This window comes from Brachycentrus maculatus, unplaced genomic scaffold (genome assembly GCF_059751285.1).
Source record: "Brachycentrus maculatus isolate JH-2025_06_01 unplaced genomic scaffold, ASM5975128v1 h1tg000608l, whole genome shotgun sequence".
NCBI lineage: Eukaryota > Metazoa > Arthropoda > Insecta > Trichoptera > Brachycentridae > Brachycentrus > Brachycentrus maculatus.
In genome coordinates, this window is record NW_028281347.1 from 185,499 (window position 1) to 212,701 (window position 27,203).

General features: G+C 34.9%; 1 protein-coding gene across 10 annotated transcripts in view; it reads right to left on the bottom strand.

Moving 5' to 3' along the window:
- Positions 1–27,203, bottom strand: part of LOC148301102 (uncharacterized) — a 154,132-nt gene that overhangs the window by 53,729 nt on the left and 73,200 nt on the right. The window contains exon 1 of one of the 10 annotated variants that reach the window (XM_088273826.1): positions 17,827–18,074. The exons of 7 other annotated variants lie outside the window; for them this stretch is intronic. The gene's annotated coding sequence lies outside the window, so the exon portion shown is untranslated. Of the gene's footprint in view, positions 1–17,784; positions 18,075–27,203 lie in introns of those variants that run through there. 2 more of the 10 variants (XM_088273824.1, XM_088273825.1) reach the window with 2 other exon arrangements.

Genomic DNA, 27,203 nt, shown 5'->3' on the forward strand with positions numbered 1-27,203 from the left:
CAACATGTGCGTACGTAGTATTACCTAATAATCTAATCACTATTTCTTGTGATTACGTTGTGGTTCCTTTTCACCACGATCGCAGATGTGTTTGTAGGAATGCATTCAAAATCATACTTGAGTAACGTACAATTTATACGTAGGTATGTTGAAGCATTTATCTGATATTCCAAAGAGTAGTTCCTAATTAAAAATTCAACGTACGCCATCTCCGGCAGCTGTGTTTTGGCCGCATTACGAAGATATTGAAATAAATTTTACAATAATTAGTAATTTATACAAGACGCGACTTCATGAAACGAAATGAGAAAACTACGCGCGTGAATATTATTAACGAATACTATTGGATCTGTGCTAAAAAGTGATACACGATTGATACTTAACGCAACGAAAAAAAAATAATTTTTTTTTAAATTTAAGTCTTGTATACCATAATATAATACCCTGTGATTGAGTTTAATTTCTTTATTTTTTACTCCATCAGTGGTATTATTTTTGTGTTTTTTTTTAAATAATCAACATAGTTTTCTGTCAGCTAGACTATTCATGTAATTTTTGTAATGTAGATTATACTTTCTTGTTATTTTATGTATCTGAATGTTTTTATCTTATATTTGTAACAACTCTATATTTTTTTGTATTTGTGTAACTTGAATTTTTACTTGTAAAAGCCCTCTTGGCGTTTTGTGTGAATAAATAAATAAATTTCAATCAACAAAGTTAATGCTGAATCAATAAATAAAATTAACCATAAATAAAATGAATGTCGCGTCTTCTTTTCTGAACGATTGTTCTTGTGGGTATCAGATTGCGTTTGAAATTTTCACTAGAGCAAAACGATATTACCACTAACGGTGAAAAACCGTTGTACAAATGACTAAAAATCGCTACTTGGAAAAAAGGCTATAATGTAAAATCGACAGTAAGGGTGTAAGGGTTTCACGCGGCGTTATCGCATTTCCCTATACTGCTACATGTACGACCTAACCTTGTGAGAGTGTAATCCACTATAATTCACACCTTGTACGGAGTTACATCTCTATCCTAGAGATCCTGCATGGAAAACATATTGACATATTAACGTAAGGGATAATGATGACTTGAATAACAAATGAAGCTTGCCGTCGACAATTGTTTAAATGGGCCGACGGAGGACGACTACAACTGAACTGAACAGATACGATAAATGGTTTAATGCTAAGGGTGATTAAGGATGGAAATAGATCATGAACGATGTGTTCAAGAATTGAACACATTAGCACGTTACTAACTCTCGGACTGGAACAATTCGCTCGAGAATCGTTCACATCAGCACGTTACTAACTCTCGCACGATAACAGTGAGCTTGAGAATTGAACACATTAACACGTTACTAACTCTCGGACAGGAACAATTCGCTCGAGAATCGTTCACATTAGCACGTTACTAACTCTCGCACGATAACAGTGAGCTTGAGAATTGAACACATTAGCACGTTACTAACTCTCGGACTGGAACAATTCGCTCGAGAATCGTTCACATTAGCACGTTACTAACTCTCGCACGATAACAGTGAGCTTGAGAATTGAACACATTAGCACGTTACTAACTCTCGGACTAGAACAATGCGCTCGAGAATCGTTCACATTAGCACGTTACTAACTCTCGCACGATTACAGCGAATTTGAGAATTGAACACATTAGCACGTTACTAACTCTCGGACTAAAACAATTCGCTCGAGAATCGTTCACATTAGCACGTTACTAACTCTCGCACGATAACAGTGAGTTTGAGAATTGAAGACATTTGCACGTTACTAACTCTCAGGCTGGAACAATGCGCTCGAGAATCGTTCACGTTAGCACGTTACTAACTCTCGCACGATAACAGCGAGTTTGAGAATGAAGACATTTGCACGTTACTAACTCTCGGGCTGGAACAATGCGCTCGAGAATCGTTCACATTAGCACGTTACTAACTCTCGCACGATAACAGCGAGTTTGAGAATTGAACACAATATCACGTCACTAACTCTCGCACCATATCGTATCGGACGACAAATAAATCAAATACATATTGATGCAGTAGACAGACAACAGATAGATAGGGAAAATAATGACGTACCTAAAACGCATCTTAAGACAATAAGGTAAATAATATCAAAGTCCATACTAAATAAATGATAACTCGGTCAATTGCAATACGTAATGGCCAATGTAAGGCGTCCCTATTGTCATCGTTTCCGTAATACCAATTAATATCTTCCTTGCGTATGTAATTTTAGTATTGCACCAATAATGATAACGTACAATCGTAAAAATATGAAATGGTTCCAACATTATTCTGGTGCAGCTGACCTCGCCGTAAACAGTCCACTCGTATTTTTTCTTGAATGTTTTTCGCAGATAGTTTGTGGCACATTTTGTAAACTTTATGAAATAAAACTACTTTGTATATTTATAAAATTAATTAAAGTTTTTTTCACCACTTTTTTTATTCATACAATTTAACCTACCGGTTTCGACAATACCTTGTCATTATCAGGGTTTATTTTAAATCAAAAACATTAAAATACTCTCACCAAAAACTTTCACACACTCCATAAAAATCCTAAATGTTTATGGAGCTTGTGGAAGTTTTTGGTGAGGGTATTTTAATGTTTTTAATGTTTTTGTTTTAAAATAAACCCTGATGATGACAAGGTATTGTCGAAACCGGTAGGTTGAATTGTATAAATAAAAAAAAGTGGTGAAAACAAAGTAAATCAATTTTATAAAGATATTATAAAATGTGCCATAAAGTTATCTGCGGTAAACATTCAAGAAAAAACTACTTTGTTTTTAACCACTTTTTAAAGGTACTTTTCTCCAACCGGTTCCGAAAAGCACCTTGTCATAATCAGATTTAAACATGTACAGTACATGTTTAACCCTTATGATGACAAGGTTCTTGTCGGAACCGGTTGGGGAAAAGTACCAATAAAAAGTGGTTAAAAACAAATTAGTTTTATTTTAAACAGTTTAATCCACTCTCAAGTTTACCACGAGGTTACGAGTTCGATAACCGACAGGGTCAACCAACATTTAAAATAAACGATTATTCACTTAAAAAAATTAATAAATTTATGTTACGTTAGGCTGGCTTCGCACTGGATAAACCTCTTGGTCGAGTAATTTACGATAAGGAGAACGTAGCCAAACTCATCGGCAGTGGAGGGAGGAAAATAAATAAACAAACATGTTTGAGAACGAAATTGAAGAGATGGATACGTGACATGTGGTAGAAAAAGACACGATGTACACCTGAGATGTATTATCTACTCACGTATACTGTGAACTAATCATTGTGATATAAATTGCCTGAAAGTGAATGCTGAGCTTGTTATTCAACATCATTGCGGGATACGTCGAGCCGCGAGTGTAACCGGTTTGTTTTACATTGAATTACGTATAAATGATTCAATTTGTTAATTTAGATAAACGTACATTTAAGTGAGCTAAGTTACAGAGGAAAAGTTAAGATGTAAAACGTAAACAATACGATTAAGTAAAGCGTATTGAAAGACTAAGGTACATCTTCCAATTATTCACAGTCTCTTGTACTTCGGGGTATTATATAATATCAGATGCTGCATTTATAATATAAGTTGTTGTGGAAAGTCAAGAACGAGCCTAATCACTTAATAATACCATAAAAACACAAATTACTGAGGAGAATGTAAAACGTGATCTATCCAAGAGAGACGACAACTTGCAAAAAAATCATTTCACAATTACTTATGAGATAACAGAAGAATATTAATGAAAATGTAAAGTTAATTACTGCTTTAATATGTGACATTATTTACAACATTTTGAGTGTGTCCAAATACTTGTTCACAAAATCTGGATTATCTTCAATTACAGGAGTTACTTACATATTATTTATTATTGGTTCGTATATATAAAACTTCCAAGAATTTGAGTAGTGTGGTTGTCAATAATGGGTAGAATTGGTGAATGTTACACGTGTGTAAAGTGATCACTTAAACCAGCCTATAACGGTCGTCAGCCCCGTAAATGCCCAGACTTCCATATTCTTCTTCATCTTTGATGAGATGTAAAAAAATAATGTGACATTATTGTTTTGATTTAATAAAAATAATATTGGATGATTAAAACTAAACTGACAGTACACGACGGAGTCCTGGTTTCGACCCTAATGTATGGAAGTGAAACATGGACTTGGCAAAAGAAGGATGAAAGTAGACTGAATGCAGTCGAAATGCGATCTCTCAGAAGAATGTGCGACAAAACGATGTATGATAGATGTTCGAATAGTGAAATAAGGAAGGAATGCAAATCTGAGATAAGCATTATCGATACAATTAAGAAATGTTTGTTCGGATGGTTTGGACATATAGAACGAATGGGTGAGGAAAGAACCGTAAAACAAATTTATGAGGGGAATGTAACTGGAAAAAGTAGTTTTGTTGAGCAGAAACTCTTTCACTTGTATGTGAGGTCCGAATCCTAGATTATAATCACATACATGATTATAATCCAGTGAATAATTTATAATGTAATAATGATTATAATTTATGAACAAGTACTTGGACACACTCAAAATGTTGTCTCCGTGTCTTAGTCTCCCCAATCGAACCAGGACATAGCTATTATTTTTATTTAATTATAGCAAAACGGATTATCGGATCAACAAACGGTTTTAATTCGTGTCCAGAAGACGTGGGTACGACACAACTACAGGGTGGCACAAAATCAATCACCCTATCGGTGGATGTAAGATGTCATCATTTTTGCAAATGGCTTCATACGTCAGTCATATTTGACATTTGGGGTGGCTCAAAATTAATTATCCAATTTTGTTGTACCTTTTTTTACAAAATAAATATATATATATATATATATATATATATATATATATATATATATATATATATATATATATATATATATATATATATATATATATATATATATAACGTGGTAATATTTTCCTTCGTAAATTGGGTGTAAATAATATGTAAAGTGGGTGTATAATAATAAAATAAACAATGTGTTGCTTTGTAATTCAAGTTTATATTTAAAGTTTATTCTTAATTTATCTTTATAATATTTTTCTATCTATCTATCTGATACTGACAGTTCAGAATATTATATTTTTTCTATCTGATGTCTTTTGTTTTATTCAGCGCGACGCATGCGACATCTGGTGGTAGAACTGTTTTATGTAGGTACTATTTGTAAGTACGTAATAAAATGTATAGGTAGGTACCTAGGTATTTTATTACATTAGGATCTTTACAATTTTTTTCTGTTAAGTGGAAAAGGGATGACGCCAGTGTCGATACACAACTGTGCCCGTTTTATCAATCTGTTTGTATACTGCAGGTGTCTAGTTCACAAATGTCAAATAAGATTGACTTACGACGCCATTTTCAAAAGTTGTAGCATCTTTCGATTACAACATTTTGAGTGTGTCGAAATACTTCTGGATTATCTCTAATCATAGAAGTTTTTTTTGACATCTCATCAAAGGTAAAGAAGAATATGGAGGTCATAAATGCCCAGACTTCCATATACTTCTTCGTCTTTGATGAGATATCAAAAAAAATAATTAACTACTTAATTACATAAAAAGTTCTATATGAACCTTCAAAGGAAAATCATTGACCTCAAAGTTTTGTTAAGTGGACAGCTGATGTGGTAAGTTAATTTCCATGGCTGTCCACATTTCGAAACTTCCTCAGTATAATTCAAATATACATGAAGAATCTTGTAAGTCACTTTTCACGTTCGCTGTTTTATCACAATTTTTATCAACATTTATGATTGTTTGAAAAGTCAAAATTAGCTCATTTCTCTGTAAATAGCTTTATTAAGAACACTAAGAATATAAAAAAATTAAATGAATCTGAAATGAAAATAACCAGATAAAGCTGAATTTTTCTTGTAAGAAATGTAAATAACAGTTGTATCATGTGTATTTTAGCATCGTTATACAGTAACCCCCCCTATAACGTTGATATGGTACCGCGTTATGAAAGGTAATGTTATGAATTCGTTTACATTTTTAAATTGTATTCTAATTATAATTTTAAATGATTTATTTCAGGCTTTACCGCTGGTGAACATGTAAAAATACAATTTTAAAAATAAACCACTTATAACATTCCCTCTGATAACACGGCACCTATTTCACGTTATAGGGGAGTTTACTGTATTTCCTTCTAGATACAGAAAGTCCAAAAACAATACGTATTTTGATTTGCCCAATAAATTGGTTATTACACCCCCACTGGGATCAATTAACACCAATTCGGTCCGATTTGGTTAAATTAATTAATATATCTCAAATCGATAAAAAAACTTCAATATGTATATGTACAGCTAAGGTTGACGTACCGACTACATATGACAATTGCGAAGTAATAAACAAAATATAATTGCATATTTTTTTAATTTAGCTGATGTATGGAAGCGGAACATGGAGCTGGCAAAGGAAGGATGAAAGCAGACTGAACATTGTTATAATGCGCCCCCTGGAAAAATCATTGTATGACAGAAATGATACATACCATGTATAAGAAAGGAATGTAAGGCTGAACAAGGAATAATTGAAAAGATAAAGAGGAGTTCATTAAGGTGGTATGGACATGCTAAGCGAATGGATAACGAGAGAATGACTAAGAAAATATATGTGGCGAATGTGAGAGGGGGAACAGAAAGAGGACGGCCGAAAAAGATTTGGCAAGATCATATAAATCAGAACCTTAAATATGATAGTGTCAAAAGTCTGGATAATCGGGGGGAATGTATGGCTTTAATCGAAGGTAGGAGTGTATGTCAGGACAAGAGAGTGTGGCGTTCCATCCTCTCTGCCTACCCCTGCGGAGAAACGGCGTGATAATAGTAGCAAATTTAGAAACCACCAGCAATATTAACGTCTTATCGTTTTAAATAAACGAATTCGAGGTCACTAATTGATAAATTTGAGGAAAAAAGTACACAAGAGGCATTCAATACAGTAACAAGAACCCAATAATAGAAGAAACAGAGTCTAAGGGACAGACTTTAAACCTTCTTTCAACCAGATTGTACCTCGGTATGGCATACTACAAAGGAACAGTAACAGTGAGCATTCAATGGGTCCAAGTCCGACACTTCGATCACTCTCGTAAATACACTTGGAATTAAACGTCCTCAAGGGAACGTTGCAATTAGAGATGCGCCGAGTACAAGTTTAACCGAGTTACCGAGTGCGAGTATTAATCGGTTTGATGTTTGCCAAACCGAGTAGTCGGTCGAATAACTCGGTTCAATCAATCAAATGCTTTTGACTATTTGATGAATGTTTTCCGCACATACTTTGTGGCACATTTTATAAACTTTATAAAATTAATTAACTTTGTATTCACCACTATTTTCATTAATACAATTCAACCTACCGGTTTCGACAATACTTTGTAATCATCAGGGTTTATTATAAATCAAAACTATTAAAATACTCTCACCAAAAACTACCACACACTTCATAAATACATTTAGGATTTTTATGAAGTGTGTGGAAGTTTTTGGTGAGAGTATTTTAATGTTTATGATTTAAAATAAACCCTGATGATGACAAAGTAGTGTCGAAACCGGTATGTTGAATTGTATTAATAAAAAAGTGGTGAAAACAAAGTTAATCAATTTTATAAAGCTTTAGACTACTTTACTGGCCCCCAAATTCAGAAAGAGATGTTAAAACATCCAGAGAAATGCAGTTTGATAGGTAAGATCATATTTTTAGAATCCATTTAAAGAAGCGACATTATAGAGAGTGCCAGCAGCAGTGAAGAAAGAGAATCTATTCTAACCTTAACCAATTGAAACAATCACAAGATGTTCATGCATCATTTTGGAATTGCTTGGAAGAACTTGCTTCTACCCAGCCACCGGAGCGCGACGATCTTAAAAGCCCCATCGCTCTAGAATTGGATCGATAAGTAAACGAAGGATTGTTGTCAATAGATAAAAGTCCTTTCTAGTAGTGGGCAAGACATAAAAAACAAGATATCCAGAGATTGTACATTTAGCAAGTGTATATATATATATATATATATATATATATATATATATATATATATATATATATATATATATATATATATATATATTTATATATATATATATATATATATATGTATGTGTGTGTATATATATATATATATATATATATATATACCATATATAAAACTTCCAAGAATTTGAAAAGTGTGGTAAAATTGGTTAATGTTACACGTGTGTAAGTGATCACTTAAACTAGCCTATGACGGTCTTAAGCCGCGTAAATGCCCAGACTTCCATATTCTTCTACATCTATATTCAGATCTCGAAAAATAATATTCAGTATTTCTACTCTTTCCCATGTTGCGAAATATTATGTCGAGAAAATGCAGGGAATAAGACACAAAAGACTTTAATATTATATAATATACCATAGATGCTCGTATTAAAACCTCAAGAGGCTTATCTAGATCTCACAAGCTCAAACAAGTGCCTACGGGTATGCAATGTCATTATCCTGTTCCAATTCCTACATCAAAGGACCTAATGTACTTCACGGCGAGTCTCTTCGCTCGCATCATCTGCATCCCACCAATTACATTCCACTCCTATAATCCCGATTTAACTCCCGACAAACTAGAGCAAGGGAATGATCACCGTACTTCGTTTAATGACGATCAAATTGATACCGGCGATCCAACGCGGTACCCTAAACACCTTCGTGTGCGGATTATTCTACTCCAAACTCTCATCTGCACTTGAGGGTGCATAGGGCACTGCATCATATAATTCAAACTCTTATCCACACCCCAATGGCGCATAGGGCACTGCATCATATAAACGCAGTATAAACGCACGGTAGCCGAGCGTGCTGACCATTACACTACGGAGGCGGACAAAATACGGGTGCGTATAGGGGTTTCAAAATAGATATTAAACTATTTACTAAATACATTTAACACAAAGGAATTAAAATGTGTAAAGCAGTATAATAAATTATAAGTAATTCGATCGTATAAAACGACTATAACATACCTAATACCCGACGATGCCCGCATCATAGTGCAATGGTAATAGCGTTTACCTACCGCGCTGGAGACATCAAGTTCGATTCCCAGAAGGGTGTCAAAATAAATGTTAGTGGTTTTTCACTGTAATATTTATTTAACACGTCCAATGCGTATGACATAATACAAATATTCGCGAATTTTTGAAAACCCATAACTTTGTTCAACATCAATTTCTACTGAACTGGACTGCTCTACTTTGTAAATTTATCTTGTAAGCAAGCTACAAATAATAAAGTAAATTTTAAAAAAATGTGTAAGCTTTCTTATGTTTATGTAAAATGATTTTTAACTAAACTGTTGCGTGGATCACGCCGTGAATACGTTCAATAACTACCTTATATCGCTCACTCCTTTCAACAACGTCATAAAAAAATCGTCAATTTTCACTTGTGCATGTTTTCGGAATGCCCAGAAAATGTACTTTATCCCAGCAAAAGTGGCATATTTTTAACTTAATATTTACCCGCTTCAGAGCAGAAAGTGTTGTTGTTACATTTTGTAGAAAAGGTATTGTTTAATTATTATTATAAATATACTAATTATTTTTAAATGGAGAAAAAATCTTGGTTTTAAATGATCTGTTGCACAGTTAAAAGTTCAATAAGTGGCTTCATATTTGTTTTTAAAACATTTCATTATATTCTTAAACTTTAAAAACGATCTCCTGAAAAATCAAGTTTATATAAGACGTTGTTGAAAGGAGTGGGCGATATGTACCTACTTACATATTTTTTCAACATTATATTTACAAAACTCAAGAATGTGATCCTTTTATCGTTAATGTACAGGTATGAAGTAAACATAAATGATGATATTGTTGGTATAGAAGAAAAACTCATAATGTAATACTATAAGATAGTTCAGTAGCATTTGATAGTACATTCAGTATTGCAGCGACGTTGGCGTAGTTAGAATAAAGAGAGTCAAATGGATCATTGTCAGAGGGGAGGTATATCTTATTTAACATACTCAACCTATAAAGGATTGTATTAGACTCGTTTTGTGTTTATAACAGCCGATATAATAAATATTTTCGTTCATCATTTTCTTTTGGAAAATTCGCCTCATAAAAAACGTTATTTTTGTTAGTTGGCAATGAATGACGTCACAGAAACGATGAGGTTATTTTAATGTTGGTGTCATTGATAAATTATTGGCGGCTCTATTTGTTGATGTCTATGGTCCACCCCCCCCCCCCCCAGCACTCATATTTGTATAACACAAATGGTAATGTAGTGGCAAACAAACAATCCACACTACTACTATTACAGCTCTATAAACCATAGACAATAAACCATATAACGTCATAAAACGTTCGATGACGGAATTTTGATGACGTATGCGAACGCACGTTTTTCGTTTAATTCAAATATCTAAAGTTTAAACTTTAATATCTCCCTTAGTTCCCTACAGATTTTAATAATAACGTTAACGATAGTCTTGTGATTTTTCATATTAATTTATTAGCCAATAATCCAACATTCTGATAAAGGTCTTTTGTCTAAAGCTGTTGTATAATGACATTAATCGTTTTGAAATGCTATGTCAATATTCTTTCTTATTATAAATTTCCCCGAAAATGAAAAGAAGTGTGTACCTACCTACATTCCCCATTACCTGTTTAACAAATGCCCCTCCCCTTAACTGTTGGTTTCTCCCCTTAACTGTTGGTTTCTCCCCTAATTATAACTGTACATGTTATACCCCATAACACCAATTATTACTTAAGTACCTAGAATTGTATAGCTACATAAGGACCCTCAGTCAATATAATCTTCACATTAGTTCCTTTTGCCAAGCGGGATTACCGCAAACAAACGCGTCGATATCAAACAGCAACAACACTTCACGACAAGTGTCCGAAGACAATAGATACAATTTTGCTTGTGTTATGTATTGTTTATTTACATCTATTAACAGATATATTATTTATGGATTCGGCATTAACTTTGTGGAATGACATGTTGTTTTTTTTTATTAAACACTTGAATATTCCACTTTAATGAGTTTTATTTATATATACTAGTTTCGAAAACTTACAGATGTTTTCATCTTCTGGTAAAAATTAAAACTAACCAACAAAAAATATATTTAGGAGTATTTATAGGTTAATAAATATAGGGAAGGGAAAAATATAATTAAGGAACAAGATTTTTTGTAAAAGGAAACATTGATAATAATGGTGACGTACCTACTTTGAAACAGTATATTATTAATTAACGTTTTATTTGAATTTAATTTTTTAAGGTTAAGTCATGAATAATTTAGAAAATTTAGAAATACATAAAAATTAACCCCTCACGCCTTCCCTATATTTATTAACCTAAATATACACATAAATATATTTTTGTTCGTTAGTTTTAACTTTTACCAGAAGATGAAAACATCTGTAAGCATCATTGATGAAATGTCAAAAAATAATATAAAATGTATACTCACACACAGGCCATGCCTTTGTGGGATATTTTTTTGTATTAATATTATATCGTGGGTGTACTGACAAAATATATTAACTCGAAAATATGCAATTTTGACTTAACGATGCAGCACTATAAGGCTTTCATCGTTCTATAAACTGTCAAAATACACTAAGTAGTTCAAATTGTCATATTTATGCGGTTCAAAAGTAAATTCAACTTTAAGTGTAATAGCGAGTATTTTATTTAGGTTAAAAGCTTTAAATAACAGGGATTATTCGAACAGCGATTTTAGAGTTATACGTTTTACCAGTATACCCACGATATAATTTGTGTAATTGTAATTATATAACAAAATAACCATCACGCCGCTTCCCCGCAGGGATAGGCAGAGAGATTAGAACGCAACACAACTCTGTCCTTGCAAACACTCCACGTTCATGCATCTCCCCATACATACCCGCCGATTATTTCAACTCCTAACCTGACCGCTTTCAAATATTTGGCATACCTGATCGTGCCAAGTTTTTCTCGGTCTTCCTCTGCTTCTTTTTCCTTTTTCCGCAATAACATTATATTGTTAAATCGCCTTGTAATTATATTATATTGTTAAATGCAAAAAAGACTATGGCACTCGAGTTTTGTACACTTGTTATCGGAAAGCAACCTCCCGCTGAATTGTAGTGAAGAGTCCCTTGAGAAAAGTCCGATATAAACTGTCATGGATAAAAAGTGAGAAAAAGTAGAACATAGACTCGGATTTATGACTGTTTACAAATTATGTATATCATATTGTGAAATGAAAAAAATATATAAGGCACTCGGCGTTGTACACACACAAACGGAAGGGAACCTAACGCTGAAGTGTAGTGAAGAGTCCCCTGAGAAAAGTCCGATACAAACTGTCATGGATAAAAAGTGAGAAAAAGTAGAGCATCGACTCGGATCCGTAACTCTGTTTACAGGTCAGATGTAACCGCGGGAAAGCAATTACGCCACAAGTCGCAGGATCCAGCTCCTTTGTTTCCGGCTAGTGTGCCGGATGCGGCGGAGATGTTCGCGGCGTTGATCCGGCGTCTGGCGTCGCGAGGGGCGGAGGGATGCGAGCGCGGGGGCGGGAGGCGGCGCGGGGGCGGGAGGCGGCGCGTGCGCAGTCCGCCCGCCGGCGTACGTGCCCAACTCTACCCTCTCGCGTTCACGACCCAATTTAGAACTAATCCTTGCTTCTGTAAACATCTCGGCCTTCAAAGAACGCCGGCCGGTTTAGCAACCTAAAGCCGCTTGTGCACTACACGGAATTTTACCGTCCGGCAGTCCGGTTTTGAAAAATAAAAGCGACTACGACAGTTAAGTGTGATCGAATTTACGCGCAACGTGTTCACGCACCGTTTAAGAGCTTCGATCCGAAGAAAGATGGACAAAAGCACAAGCCAATCATCCGTTTTATATGCTAAGGGCGTTTATGCACTACCCGGAATTTTACCGACCGGCAGTCCAGTTTTGAAAAACGAAAGCGGCCACGACAGTTTAGCGTGATCGAATTAACGCGCAACGTGTTCACGGACCGATCAAGAGCGCCGATCCGAAGAAAAACGGACACAAGCCAATCATCGATTTTAAACGCTAACTGACGTGCCGGGCGGTTAAATTCCGTGTAGTGCACAAATGCCCTAACGATACATGCCCGAGTTGTCTTCTAACCCATATCCGCACCCGGCGGTGCATAGGGTACTGTATCGTACGCCCTATGCACCGCCGCAGTGTTATCTTAATCTTTATTTACTCAAAGGCACGGTGATTACTCCTGCGCTTCAGGCACCAGTCCAGGGTTATATCAAATAAATATTAGAGTGTAAAATCACTTGATAATCGGCGGGTATGTATGAGGAGATGTATGAACGAGGAAGAGGCAAAAATGTTTGCAAAGACAGAGTGGTGTGGCGTTCTATTCTATCTGCCTCCCTCTGCGGCGGGAAGCGGAGTGATGGTTAGTTAGTCAAAATTACTCATTTTTATTTTCACTCCCCCCCTGGGATTCAAACCAGGGAACTCCAGCATGGTAGGCAAACACGATAACCATTACTCCACGGAAGCGGACAAGTAGTACTGAGGATAAATAACCAACAATTTCCTCAAGACTTCTAGTCAATTATGTAAAAAATAATATATTTGATTCGCATTGGCATACCACGGTCCTTCCTTACATTGGCGACAGAGGCCTAGCACAGCGCCGGCCGCACTTATCAGGAAGTACCCCTCAAAAGCGGTATCGGAAGGTTCGAAACTATCCTAACTGCGGAAAATTTTACAGGGGAGGAAATAAAAATTTTAAAAGTGAGTTTTCTAAATCATTGTTAAGAGGTAATATGCCTTGGATATTTAGATTTATACTGTTTGAATCGCTATTTATTTAAGTTAATATCCTGAACAAGATCAGTAGCATAAAAAAAACACAACACATGAACAAAAATGAAATTGTCTTGTGCGCGACTTCAGGTGTGGATGATTCAGGTGAAGAGTTGTGAAAGAAAGATTAAAGACCCTTTCGTAAATTATTATCTTTTCTACTTTAAAAAAAATTAAAAGGGTTAAGTTACTCTTTCGAGCATGGTGGAATTGAAGAGATCCAAGCTTTTTTATACCAAAATATGCGTCTTGGGATATTTCTATTACCACATCAAAATAAAAATAAACACTTGAAACACACAGGTTTATATTATCGTCCACCTATCCTAGCAGCTTACTACATTCACTGATAAGCATCCCATACACACATTCGATGTCGGCATATGATGAGATTTTAAACAAATAAAATTTATTTGCAACACTTAAATTGTGTGCCTCAAAGAGTCACACAAGAATTTTACAGTGTAACAGGGGTTTGTTCTAAACGAACTACAAATTTTAGTTATTCCAACAAAAATAGTAAGACAATTAAAATAACGTAATCTGAAGCAGCTGTGAATATCCAGATTGGCTACAGACAGGATACAAACAGAATCAGGAGTAAGACAAGATGATGCACTATCCATCTTTGTAAACCTGTTAGTGAAGCCTGTGGCACGTTGAATGGATCTGAGATGTTGCATTGCTATAATACATCATAGTGCGCGTATGCAAATTACACAGTCATTAGGAGTCGGTCAAATAAGAGTATAGTAAATTACGAAGCCACGTTAAAAAGGCAAGCCGAATCTACGGATTGCAAATAAATGCGAATAAAACGAAGTATGTTACGTGGTCGGTGACTACCGTACTTAATAAGCCCGCCAATGTACTTATTTATTTTCTGTACATGAAGTTTAAATAAATAAATAATATGAAGGAGAGAGTAAGTTCACATAGACGGGAACAAACATAAACACCATTTAAAATACAGCCTCCTAAAAGAAGCAAGACTCAAGTGGCAATGGACGGGATATGTTGCAAGACAGGACCCCACCAGGTGGACCCCTAAAATTTTGAGATGGAGACCTTGAAAGAATAAAAGAGGCGTCGGAAGACCTCAAAAAAGATGGTCCGACGACATAGCCCCTGTGGGGGGAAGAAATTGGCTGCAAGCAGCAACAGACAGAATAAATGTATGGATACGAAAGAGGCCTTATCCAGCAGTGGAGGACAGAAGGCTAAAGAAGAAGAAAAATAAGAAAAAAAGCAAACTACTTGAAGCGAGACAATAAGGCTAGTAGTTATCTACGGCTGTGAAATATAGTGCATGAGCCAAAGCTATTTCTGGGATTGACAATAATAATTGTTATTTCTGAGGATTGATAACAGCAAAAAAATTGATACTAACGTTTTACCTAAAGGTAAAATCTGGTCGAAGTCATTTCGTCGTAACGTAACACGTTACGATGCGAGCATTCGTATAGTCAGTACAGCGAGCCGAGTGCTCCATCCGAAGTCGTATGGTCGCCGCAAACGACGTAACGTTACGACGAAATGCTCCGGTCAGATCCCACATAAAATGCATTGCAAAATTATTTTTGTTACTTTTGATTCCTTTGAACATCTTTAGTCTAAATGACAAAAGGAATACGTCAACGACAGCTTGGGGCAAATTCATTTATATCTGGTTTATCGTTTCGATCTTTGTGAATAAATTTAGTATTTTCGAGATGAGTTTTCCTTTCAGGCATAGGTCGGCAAAGTGTGGCTCCGGAGCCGGATGCGGCTTTTGACCTTTTAGGTGCGGGATTCAACACAAATATCCGCGGGAAGGCTTTTCGACTCTACGTATTCATGCGAATATTTTAGAAGCATGAGCCTTATTCAAAGCAAACTGAGAAATCGCCTTATTAACGAGAACCTAAAAATAACGACTTACAAACCTGACGTGATCAAACTTTCAAAGGAGATGCAAGGACATTATTCGCAATAAATATGATTCTTATGGATACATTACTTTCATAGCATTTGTTTTTATTAATGAATAAAATCATTTTTTAGTATGAAACCAAGTTATATTGAGCGTTCCCGTAATTTGATAATGGCCTTAAATTATAATAAAGGTGTATTAGAATTGCATTTTTTTGCAATTCTGGTGCTTGACTGGAGGCCTAGAACTACACGCAAAAGCGTGGGTAGGCCACAGACAAGATGGTCCGATGACATTAGGACAGTGGCGGGCCTGCACTGGAAAATACTCGCGTCCAACAGAGAACTGTGGGAGTCCAAGATGGAGGCCTTTGTTCAATACTGTATACACGAAGAAGGCTGAAGTAAGTAAATAGAAAGAATTGGAAATATATTTGGCTCTAATTTTTGCAATGTACATATTTGGCTCTTAAAAGGTTTGCCGACCACTGCTTAAAGAGAATCTGGCGATATACATTTAGTATAAGTTCGTGTAATGGCAATGCAGTAAATAGCTTTTATTCGAGACTACCGCAACTGTCGCGTATGAACTCCTTATAATTTTAGCATCTCAACATAGATGAGAAGAATATTGAAGTCTAAGTATTTATAGACTGGTTAAGTGTCACTTTATACACGCGCAACATTCACCGTTCTAACCATGATTGACAACCACACCACTCAAATTTTTGGAAATCCGTGCTAGCACTAACATTGCGCGATTTGCAGAAATGATTGACGCCATAGCACTAGCAAGCACATATTCCCCATTCAATCGCAGTGTTTGTCTAGAATGGGCTGACCAAGTGGATATTCCTGTGCCAGAGAAGATACTTTTACGTAAAGTGCGAGGCACAAATTTTTACTTGTCATAAAATAAATTTGTACCAACTTAAATAAATTTCGTAGGCAGTAGAGGCAGGTAGTAAGGTAAGCTAGGTACTACTTAGAAAGGTAGGGTAGGTAGTGGTTGCGTATTCATATGTCGCGCGGGTAAGTTACGATAGGCACTGCTTTTCTGCCTAAATGGAATGCACGCCCCTGCTGTGTATATACATACTAATAACGCTCAACCTTTTGTACTGCGGAAAGAAGCTTCGTCACCCGCCTTTCACAGTGCATATTTATAAATAAAAGAATGATAAGGCAGATTCCTTTTTGTTAATTTAATGTGAATCTAGGACAAATTAAATCTCGATTAAATGCGTTATTACTTCAGTTAGATGTTACATTTAACTTCTGGGAAGTTATTTTTTGAGTACCATTTGATCACATTTCATTTATCGTCTCTTATGCGAAAGTTTTCACAGATCATATTTTCAAGAGAAGTTACCTTAATAAATACACGATACAAACAAAGAAATTTATGACTGACTATTTCCTCATGGAGAAGAAGAGATTGACGTGAGAAACTAAACTTTCAATGTTTTAAATATCACCGTCCCGAGGTGTTTTTTTTATTTAGATTGATTTAGATTTTTTGTCGATGTATTGTAATAGATTAAGCAACACAATTATGTCAAAATGTTAACAGAAACACCTTTCTTACCCTATATACGGCCGGAAACATTTGTACCTTACTAAGCATGTTTGTTATATGAGCAGTTTCACTTTCTCCTGTGAAGTTATAACATCATAATAGAGTAGATACTAAAAACGTCGATGTCTTTCTAAAATTGTTTGAAAATATAGATTTGTAATTGAAACCTTCTAGATTGTAATCAAATGAAGGTAACTTATGTAAGCAGTGAATTATTAGATAAAAATTGCCTTAAAATAATAATATATTAAACGAAACGAACGAATTAGGCAAATAACAGAATAATCATCGATATAACGCAGATAATTCCGTATATGATGAGTTTAAGCTTTAAACCAACGATTTCTTCACAAATATTAGAATAAAGTTTAACCAATTAAAATTCACAACACCATCTACAACACTCACTTCTCACATAGTTTCCGGAATGATAAAAAACACAGTATTTTTTTAATCGCACAACAATTTTGATTTGTCATTAAAACCGCACGTCCTGCGTGAATACATTCACTTCAAAGTTTGCATTGATTCAGAATAAATAATGCATTGATAGTAAACAAGAACACGTGTTAGGAATGACAAGGGACGATACAAAAACAGCGTGTAGAGCCAGCGGCGGCAACGAGGGACGCGTGACGAACGGGCAAGCTACTACCGGCGACTGAGAGTGATCATTGCTGTTCGTCCTTTTCCGGCACAGCCTGTACCGAACGAAAGTGTGCGGAGCCGAGTGGGCGCGAACAGGAATCGGAAGCGTTCGGGAGCTAGGGGCGATACGGGCACAGACGCTAGCGTGCGACTCGGTAACGGCGGAACTTCGCGCCAAACTTCGCGTCAATTCCCGCTTCGTCGTTGGCCGGCATCATTCGATGTACATATTATCTACTGTCAACGCCAGTGTCAAAAATGAGTGCCGAAGCCAATGCAACATTTCACGGAGAAGTCGAACAACTTTAATAGACACTAGACAAATTATGTTTACGAGATTAGTTTACAATAATAATCTCGGCTATGACACTCGCAACGACTATTCATAATAGTATGCAAATAAAATTGGAAAAGTATAATTACTTATACTAAATTACATAAATATACGAGTACCTACGCTTTTTTATTCAAATATAGGCGGGAAAAACACATTTTGATGGTTTAGTACTTGAGCTTTCATGTGTTTCTTTTTGTTAAATACTTTATTTTAAACATATCGCTCACTCCTTTCAACAACGTCATTTATCAAAAATCGTCAATTTTCAGTTGTGCATGTTTTCGGAATGCTCAGAAAATGTACTATATCCCAGCTAAAGCAGCATATTATTAACTTAATATTTACCCCCTACAGGGGAGAAAGTGTTGTTTTTGCATTTTAAAGAAAAGGTTTATTTTTTTAAATATACTAAATATTTTTCAAATGGAGAAAAACCCTTCAGGTTTTACCTAAAAAGATCTGTTGCATAGTAAAAAGTTCAATAAGTGGCTTGACGTTTATTTTTAATACATTTTATTCTATTTTTAAACTTTAAAAACGATCTCCTGAAAAATCAAGTTTTTTGATATATGACGTTGAAAAGAGTAAGCGATTTGTTACATGTTACGGTTAACGCTAGAATACGAAGTAAACCTAGGTTTATCCGGGTCAACTCAGCATAACCCAATGTTCAGAAACTGACCAAAATAAATTTGAATTTGAATTTGCAGTTTACCCACGTATACCTAGGTCTAACCAAAGCTGGCCGGGTAATGGTAGGTTAGGTTAGGTTTTTTAAAATTACTAAACAATATGTTTGGTAATCAGCACCCAATGGTGCATAGGGCACTAGGTTGTATTCACGCATTCACTATCTTGATTGTTACTTACACGAAGGCAAGGTGAGTAAGGCCTTAAGGGGATATTCGCAAACACAGAATTCAAACAGCGGCCGACCCACCGGAGAGATCACACGTCTCTTAAAGCCCGATTTTTGTAAAAAATGTATATTGTATATTTTTTGTATTTTTAACAATATAAATTAAAAAAATCGGTTACGTAAAATAATACCTGGATTTAGTGAAAATTATGTTGCGACTTAACGAATGCTAGGCCTTAACATATCACTACACTAGTTATTTATTGATTTGGCGTTTAATTTGTAGAACTCCATTTTAATTTATGCATTAATTTTAAATCAAACACAGATTTTTTGAGTCTACTAAGTTGTATTTTATTAACAAATACACAAAAAAAATATTAATAAACGAGACGTTTGAAAAGGCCATAACTAGGCGAAGGAAAGAACGGTGAAACAAATTTATGAGGCGAATGTAATTGGAAAAAGAAGCAGAGGAAGACCGAGGAAAACCTGGCACAATCAGGTATGTCAAATACTTGAAAGCGGCCGGGTCGTAATAATCGTCGGGTATGTATGAGGAGATGCATGTATGTAGAAGAGGCGAAGAATGTTTGCAAAGTCAGAGTGGTGTGGCGTTCTATTCTCGCGTGATGGTTAGTTAGTTAGTTAGGCGAAAAAATTGTCACAATGTTATTTTTTTATGTGTTTTTGTTAATAAAATACAACTAAGTAGACCCAAAAAATCTGTGTTTGATTTAAAATGAATACATAAACTACACTAGTTCTTATAACTAAGTAGGGTGCTAGAGCGGGGCGGTGGGGACGCGCTCGTCGGGGGGAGCGGCGGGCCAGCTCGGCTGTCCAAACTCAAAACACAGTAAGGGACATTTTTTGTGTAGTAGGTTTTTTTTTAGCATTTTTGGACTAAGTAGCATTTACTTAGTCCAAAAATGCAAAAAAAACGTATTAAAAAAAATGTCCCTTACTGTGTTTTGAGTTTGGACAGCCGAGCTGCCTCTTTTACACATTCGTCTCGCGTCTCGCGTACGTATGTGGTGTGGATGCATTTTTAAATGTATACAAATAAAACGTTCAATATCCAGTAGGTGGTAGGCAGTAAGCATTTGAAATTTTCAACCTTCAACGGAAATGTGCAAATATATTTTTATTTGCTGGTCCTTCATAAAATACCGTTTTCATATAGAAAAGACAAGTTTTTCTGAGTTTTGTGAGTTATTGAAAGGCAAGGAGTTAAAAATAAATAATAAAAAATCCATATACTTAAGTACAATATATTATTCTTCAAACTCTTATCCGCAACCCATGGTGCATAGGGTGCTGCATCATATAAACGCAGTGTTATCTTGATCGTTAATAACAATAATAATTTTGGATGATTTATATAGCGCCATTTTCGTAAAATACTACCACAAGGGCGCTTGTACATAACGGATATATGGAAATGATAATGATAAAAATATATATATATTAAATAAAAACGTCGTCAATCCGCTGAGTCTAAAGGGGTCTGAGTCTTATTGCACCTTCTCGACCTTCTCGGTCTTCTCGGTCTTCTTGGGCTGGAGCATGGCCAAGACGATGGGCCTCAAGAAAGATTAGCCTTTTAGCCTGTTTCAGGTACGGTTCATAATGAATAAATGTTAGTGGTTTTTTTTCACCGAATTTACATTTAATTGTTCCTGATGGGACATGAGTTTACACTTTGGAGTAACTGCGCTAAGCGCATCGACTCCATTTAGAAAATTGAAGTTACTATCATTATCACTGTATTGAGAAAAGAAAACTTTGTAGGGAAAGTGGCAAATTAAAAACCCTACGCGAAATCTAAGGGGAAAAGCACTACGCGAAGTTAAGTATTTCACACTTCACTATCACTGTTATATTGCACTGCACTACACTACATACTGCACTGCACTGCACCTATAATCTAAAATGTTAGAGTGAAAAAAATCACTTTTATTTATTCGACCCCCCCCCCCCCTTGGGAATCGAATCCGGGACCTCTAACACGATAGCCGAGCGTGCTGACCATTACACTACGGAGGCGGACATTAATATTTAAAAAAATATATCATTATTTAAAAAAAACGGGCGTGAAGAGACGTGTGACCTCTCTGGTGGTCGGCCGGTAAATGAATTCTGTATTTTCGTTGTATCCCCTTAATATCTTACTACTGCAGAGGTTAATAATATTTGTCAATAAACTGAGTCCTGACGAAGTGTGTAAGCCCTACCAATGTCCGCGCTAGGGGTGCCCTTACATTGTAACATCTGTGCGGTTATTTTTTGTGGGTTCTTTGTATTTCTCGGTCGGTAGGTACGTCGAGCTGTTTGTCCGACACATACATAAAAAATATTAATGCTTTTACAATATATATATCGCTCACTCCTTTCAAGAACGTCATAAATAAAAAATCGACAATTTTCAGTTGTTCGTGCTTTCGGAATGCCCATAAAATGTACTATATCCCAGCAAAAGCGGCATATTTTTAACTCAATATTTACCCGCTACAGGGCAGAAAGTGTTATTTTTGCATTTTGAAGAAAAGGTATTGTTTAATTATTTTTTTGAAATATACAAAATATTTTTAAAATGGAGAAAAAACCTTTAGGTTTTACCTAAAAAGATCTGTGTCACAGTAAAAAGTTCCATAAGTGTCTTGATATTTATTTTTAATACATTGTATTATATTTTTACACTTTAAAAACGTACTCCTGAAAAATCAAGTTTTTTGTATGACGCTCTTGAAAGGAGTGAGCGATATGTGTAGTCGAAAAATGACCAAACACGTATCTCTTTATTCTTTAACCGCTTTGCCCTTTGCACGCCCGCATCCGAGGACCAAATTGCCATCTCACTTGTACATACATTAAATGGCATGTAGTCACATACCTACACAAGCAGCGCCATGTGAAACGATTGATATTATTGACTATTCATAAACATTGTTTATGTAAGGCGAGAGAGACATCTATGAAACAAGTAACGAACTTTTTTTTATACTTAAATTTGGTTCGATTCCCGGCTGAGAAAACAATAGTGCCGGATTCAATAATTCAATACAAGTCATAATTTATACACAGAGAACTTTTGATTTCATCACATATATGATGGGAGTTCGATTTAAAATATTTTTTTTTAAATCAAAAAGTTTCTGTATGGATATGCCAACTTTTTTTGCTTCCTTAATCCAGAATTTTCATTCACATACAAGCCATGGAAAATATGCTATCTGGGTCCACAAAATAGCAGGAACACTTTTTCTTTTGCTTTAAAGGAATAATCCGAAAAGCCTCTGCTTAAGAGCGTTGAGTGCAGGCAGTAAGGATAGGGAAACTTGGTGTGGAAAATACATCACCATCACCCAGACCAATAAAAAATGACTTATAATTCAAACGAATAGCATTTTTATCAAAAGTTTTGATTTTTGTGAAAGACCTCTATACAAATCAACATTTTTTTTATATAGTAATTAACAATATGATCGTTGAATTTCCCAGCGCAAGTAACAGCACAATCATTTCCAAACGTAACGTACATTATTTCACGAAAATGGGGCTATATAAATTATAATAATATATAAAATCAATTGAATAATATGAAAAATCAGATGAAGAAGAATTTGGAAGTCTGGGCATTTTTGGGGCTGACGACCGTCATAGGCTGGTTTAAGTGATCACTTTAACACGTGTAACATTCACCAATTCTACCCATTATTGACAACCACACCCCTCAAATTTTTGGAAGTTCTATATATATTAACCAATTTAGAAACCTTGTTTTTGAATCACAAGAACTTCACTACAGACATTTATTGATGAGATGTAAAGAAGTTTTTTATTAACCAGAAACTCTTATATTAGTATGTAAAGTTCACTAGAGACATCTATTGGTGAGATGTAAAGAAGCTTTTTATCAAGCAGAAACTCTTATATTAGTAGGTATGTATTTGGACACACTCTGTTGTATTTAAAATCCAAATTTATTATTACATATTTATTTATGATGATAACCCTATAGCACATATTTATGGATCGCGTGGCAAGACTCAAGTGGCAATGGGCGGGACATGTTGCAAGACAGGACCCCACAAGATGGACCCCTAAAATTTTGAGATAGAGACCTTGGGAGAATAAAAGACGCGTCGGAAGACCTCAAAAAATGGCGACTGATGTGGCTGCTGTGGGGGGTAGAAACTGGTTGCAAACAGCAACAGACCGAAAAAAATGGGAGCGCACGGAAGAGCCCTATATCCAGCAGTGGAGGACAGAATGCTTAAGAATATTTGATTTATTATTAGATTAAAACCAATATTTTTAGCTTTTCCACTTTTTTTATTTGACCAGCGACCGGGTTTCGTCGTTACCGACATCATCAGACTGGTGAGAGGCTTTATAAATTTGTAAATAATAAATTAAAAATGCAATTCCATCACGAAGTGTCAGTGGATAATATAAATCAATTAAAAAGTGCTTAAGAATAATATGACCCATAACAGTGTCCACCCGTCAAGATGTATTCAAACCTGGCATTCAAAAATTCATTAAAAAAATCATTAGACCTAATTGGTCACAGGATAACTAACTAACCAACTAACCATCACGCCGTTTCCCCGCAGGGGTGGACAGAGAGAAAGAACGCCACACCACTATGTCCTTGAAAACATTCTTCGCCTCTTCCACGTTCATGCATCTCCTTATACATACCCGCCGATTGTTTCGACTCCTAACCTGACCACTTTCAAGTATTTGGAATACTTGATCGCGCCAAGTTTTTCTCGATACAGGATACTCTAAATAATTGCGAAAAACTGAAGAAAAAGAATCCAAGCTAACAGCTTTTTATCATAAAAATAAATAGGATATTGGTTATGAAGTCGTTTTTTCAGCATATTTAATATTTATTATTTACTAAGTACTAACAGTAGACCGATTCGAGAATGACAAGTGCGACGACTTTATTGGAGTAATATTCAGGCCACGACCTTTGTACGTAAAGAATAATGAATACGAGAAGTTATACAGAGAATATGTATTTAGCAAAACGATAAATGTAAATATTGTTTTATCGATAAACACTACAAGTGGGCTGCATAGATGTTAGCGTGCGATTTTGTCGTGAAATTTTTAAGTAACTAACCAACAAACTGTTAATGAAAAATATATAATAATTCAAATAATAAATTACAACCAATAAATTCATCATCGCTTCAACTGAAAAAAAAACAAGTGCAGTAAAACCTCGATATAAAGGACTAATTAGGGAGGGGGGGAGTGTCCGTTGAACTTGAAAGTTATTTATATAATAACATTCTTTTTTCATTTTTTAACTTTTTTTGTTGAAAATATGAGCACTGTTTATACAATACTTAATACGAATAAAATTGTATTTATTGTCTTGGGACACTCGTCGTGACAAGACGTTGCAGTAAAACCTCGATATAAAGGACTAAATAGGGAGGGGGGGAGTGTCCGTTGAACTTGAAAGTTGTTTATATAATAACATTCTTTTTTCATTTTTTAACTTTTTTTGTTGAAAATATGAGCACTGTTTATACAATACTTAATACGAATAAAATTGTATTTATTGTCTTGGGACACTCGTCGTGACAAGACGTTGCAGTAAAACCTCGATATAAAGGACTAATTAGGGAGGGGGGGAGTGTCCGTTGAACTTGAAAGTTATTTATATAATAACATTCTTTTTTCATTTTTTAACTTTTTTTGTTGAAAATATGAGCACTGTTTATACAATACTTAATACGAATAAAATTGTATTTATTGTCTTGGGACACTCGTCGTGAAAAGACGTTGCTATTTGATATCGACGCACTTGCTTTCGGTAATCCTGCTTTGAAAAAAGAATCAAGTTTTGTTTGAAGTTTTGAGACATAATTTGTATTATTCTCAATATTATTAATATTTAAAGCATTTACTTTGTGGTTAGTCATTTTTACTTATTTGTTTTTTTACAAAAATGTTAATAAAATTAGTATATAACCACACACCGAGATTTTTACGTCTTTTTTAGATTTTACATAATTTGTGATTATTTGTTTACATGCGGCGACACTTGAATTTAATCGTGTATTATATCAACAGGACGTTTTTATTTTATTTCTAACCAGTTTTTTGACCGTTATACCCGAAATTCGTTAAATAGAGGTCCGTTATATCGAGGTCTTACTGTGTTCATATTTCGTTTTGTTACTTTTCTTCTCTAAAATTAATATGTAGGTATGTTCCATAGTTAGATGTCAATTATTTTTTTTTCGTGGCGTTCTGAATGCGGGTAATGGTACGATAGAATTGAGTCCTTTGTCGTCAAGACTATTGGCTTTCAATCAACAGTCTGGAACACGCACCATAACGTGTGGAGATCTACTAAATACCATTCCGAGAAGCGAGTGTCAAACTTCTTTCCTTTCATTTATATCTGTACTTAGTAATTCGACGATTATAATGACAGACTCGTGATATGAAACGTGTTATCATACAATACTGTATACAAACATTTTTTTAAATTATTATTTACTGTCAATATACGAATCAGCAGCAATCGTCATTTTATTACGAACGTGACAAAATACCATTCTTTATTACATACTCGTATTTGTTAGGTTCCTGCAATAACAACCTTGGATTTTTTTCTCTAGACGTGTAAATATGGCCTGATTACGAACTAATGTGTGTTTCGGAATACAAGTTTAGATTTGTACACACATAGATACACTTGCTATATCGCTCACTCCTTTCAAGAACGTCATAAATAAAAAAACTTGATTTTTCAGGAGAGCGTTTTTAAAGTTTAAAAATATAACACAATATATTAAAAATAAATGTCAAGCCACTTATTGAACTTTTTACTGTGCAACACATCTTTTTAGGTAAAACCTGAAGGTTTTTTCTCCATTTGAATAATATTTAATATATTTTTAAAAAATAATGAAACAATACATTTTCTTCAAAATGCAAAAACAACACTTTCTGCCCTGTAGCGGGTAAATATTAAGTTAAAAATATGCTTTTTTTGCTGAGATATAGTACATTTTCTAGGCATTCTGAAAACATCCACAACTGAAAATTGTCGATTTTTGATTTATGACGTTCTTGAAAGGAGTGAGCGATATATGCTCGCTATAATCGGATATATTCGGTATTCTATTAATTATTTTAAACAACCACCTAAAACTCGTAATTAAACCTTACCGTTTTTCCTCACTCATACGTTCCACATGTCCAAACCATCTCAACACACCTTTCTTAATTTTATCAAAAAAAATATGAGAAAGATTGCTAATTAACCGATCAAATAAAATAATTTATTAACTATTTGGGCTTTTATAAACAAGAAAAAGTCTCAATATATCCTTTAAATATAGATTATGTTAAATTCGATATTTTCCGTGTGATAATAGCTTATTCCGAATATCTAATTCTAAATTCTTTCGAATGAAAATAGCCTATTCCGAATATCCAATTTGATATCCTTTGGAGTGAAAATAGCCTATTCCGAATATCTAATTCGATATTATTTCGAGAGAAAATAGCCTATTCAGAATATCCAATTCGATATTCTTTCGAGTGAGAATAGCCTATTCCGAATATCCCCCTGCTTCAAGCAATCCTAGTTTTCTAACACAGACGCGCACGATTTACACCCGGATGCGTTGGTATAGTTTTACTAATGACTAATTTAGCTGGTCGCCACCTTGAATCCAAGCGAATTCGTTTATGATTATTAAATAGCTAGCCAATTTTCATCTAAAAAACTGAGCATTAAAAACCCATACTACCAAACTTATAGGAAATAGATTTTTTTTTATATTGATAGTTATAATCAATAACTTACATCTTTGGTCTACTTTACTTTTAATTTCGGTATTCCATTTTTTTACAAAAATAAAACACAGGGCATAGACAAGGATTCTATACTGAAGTTACT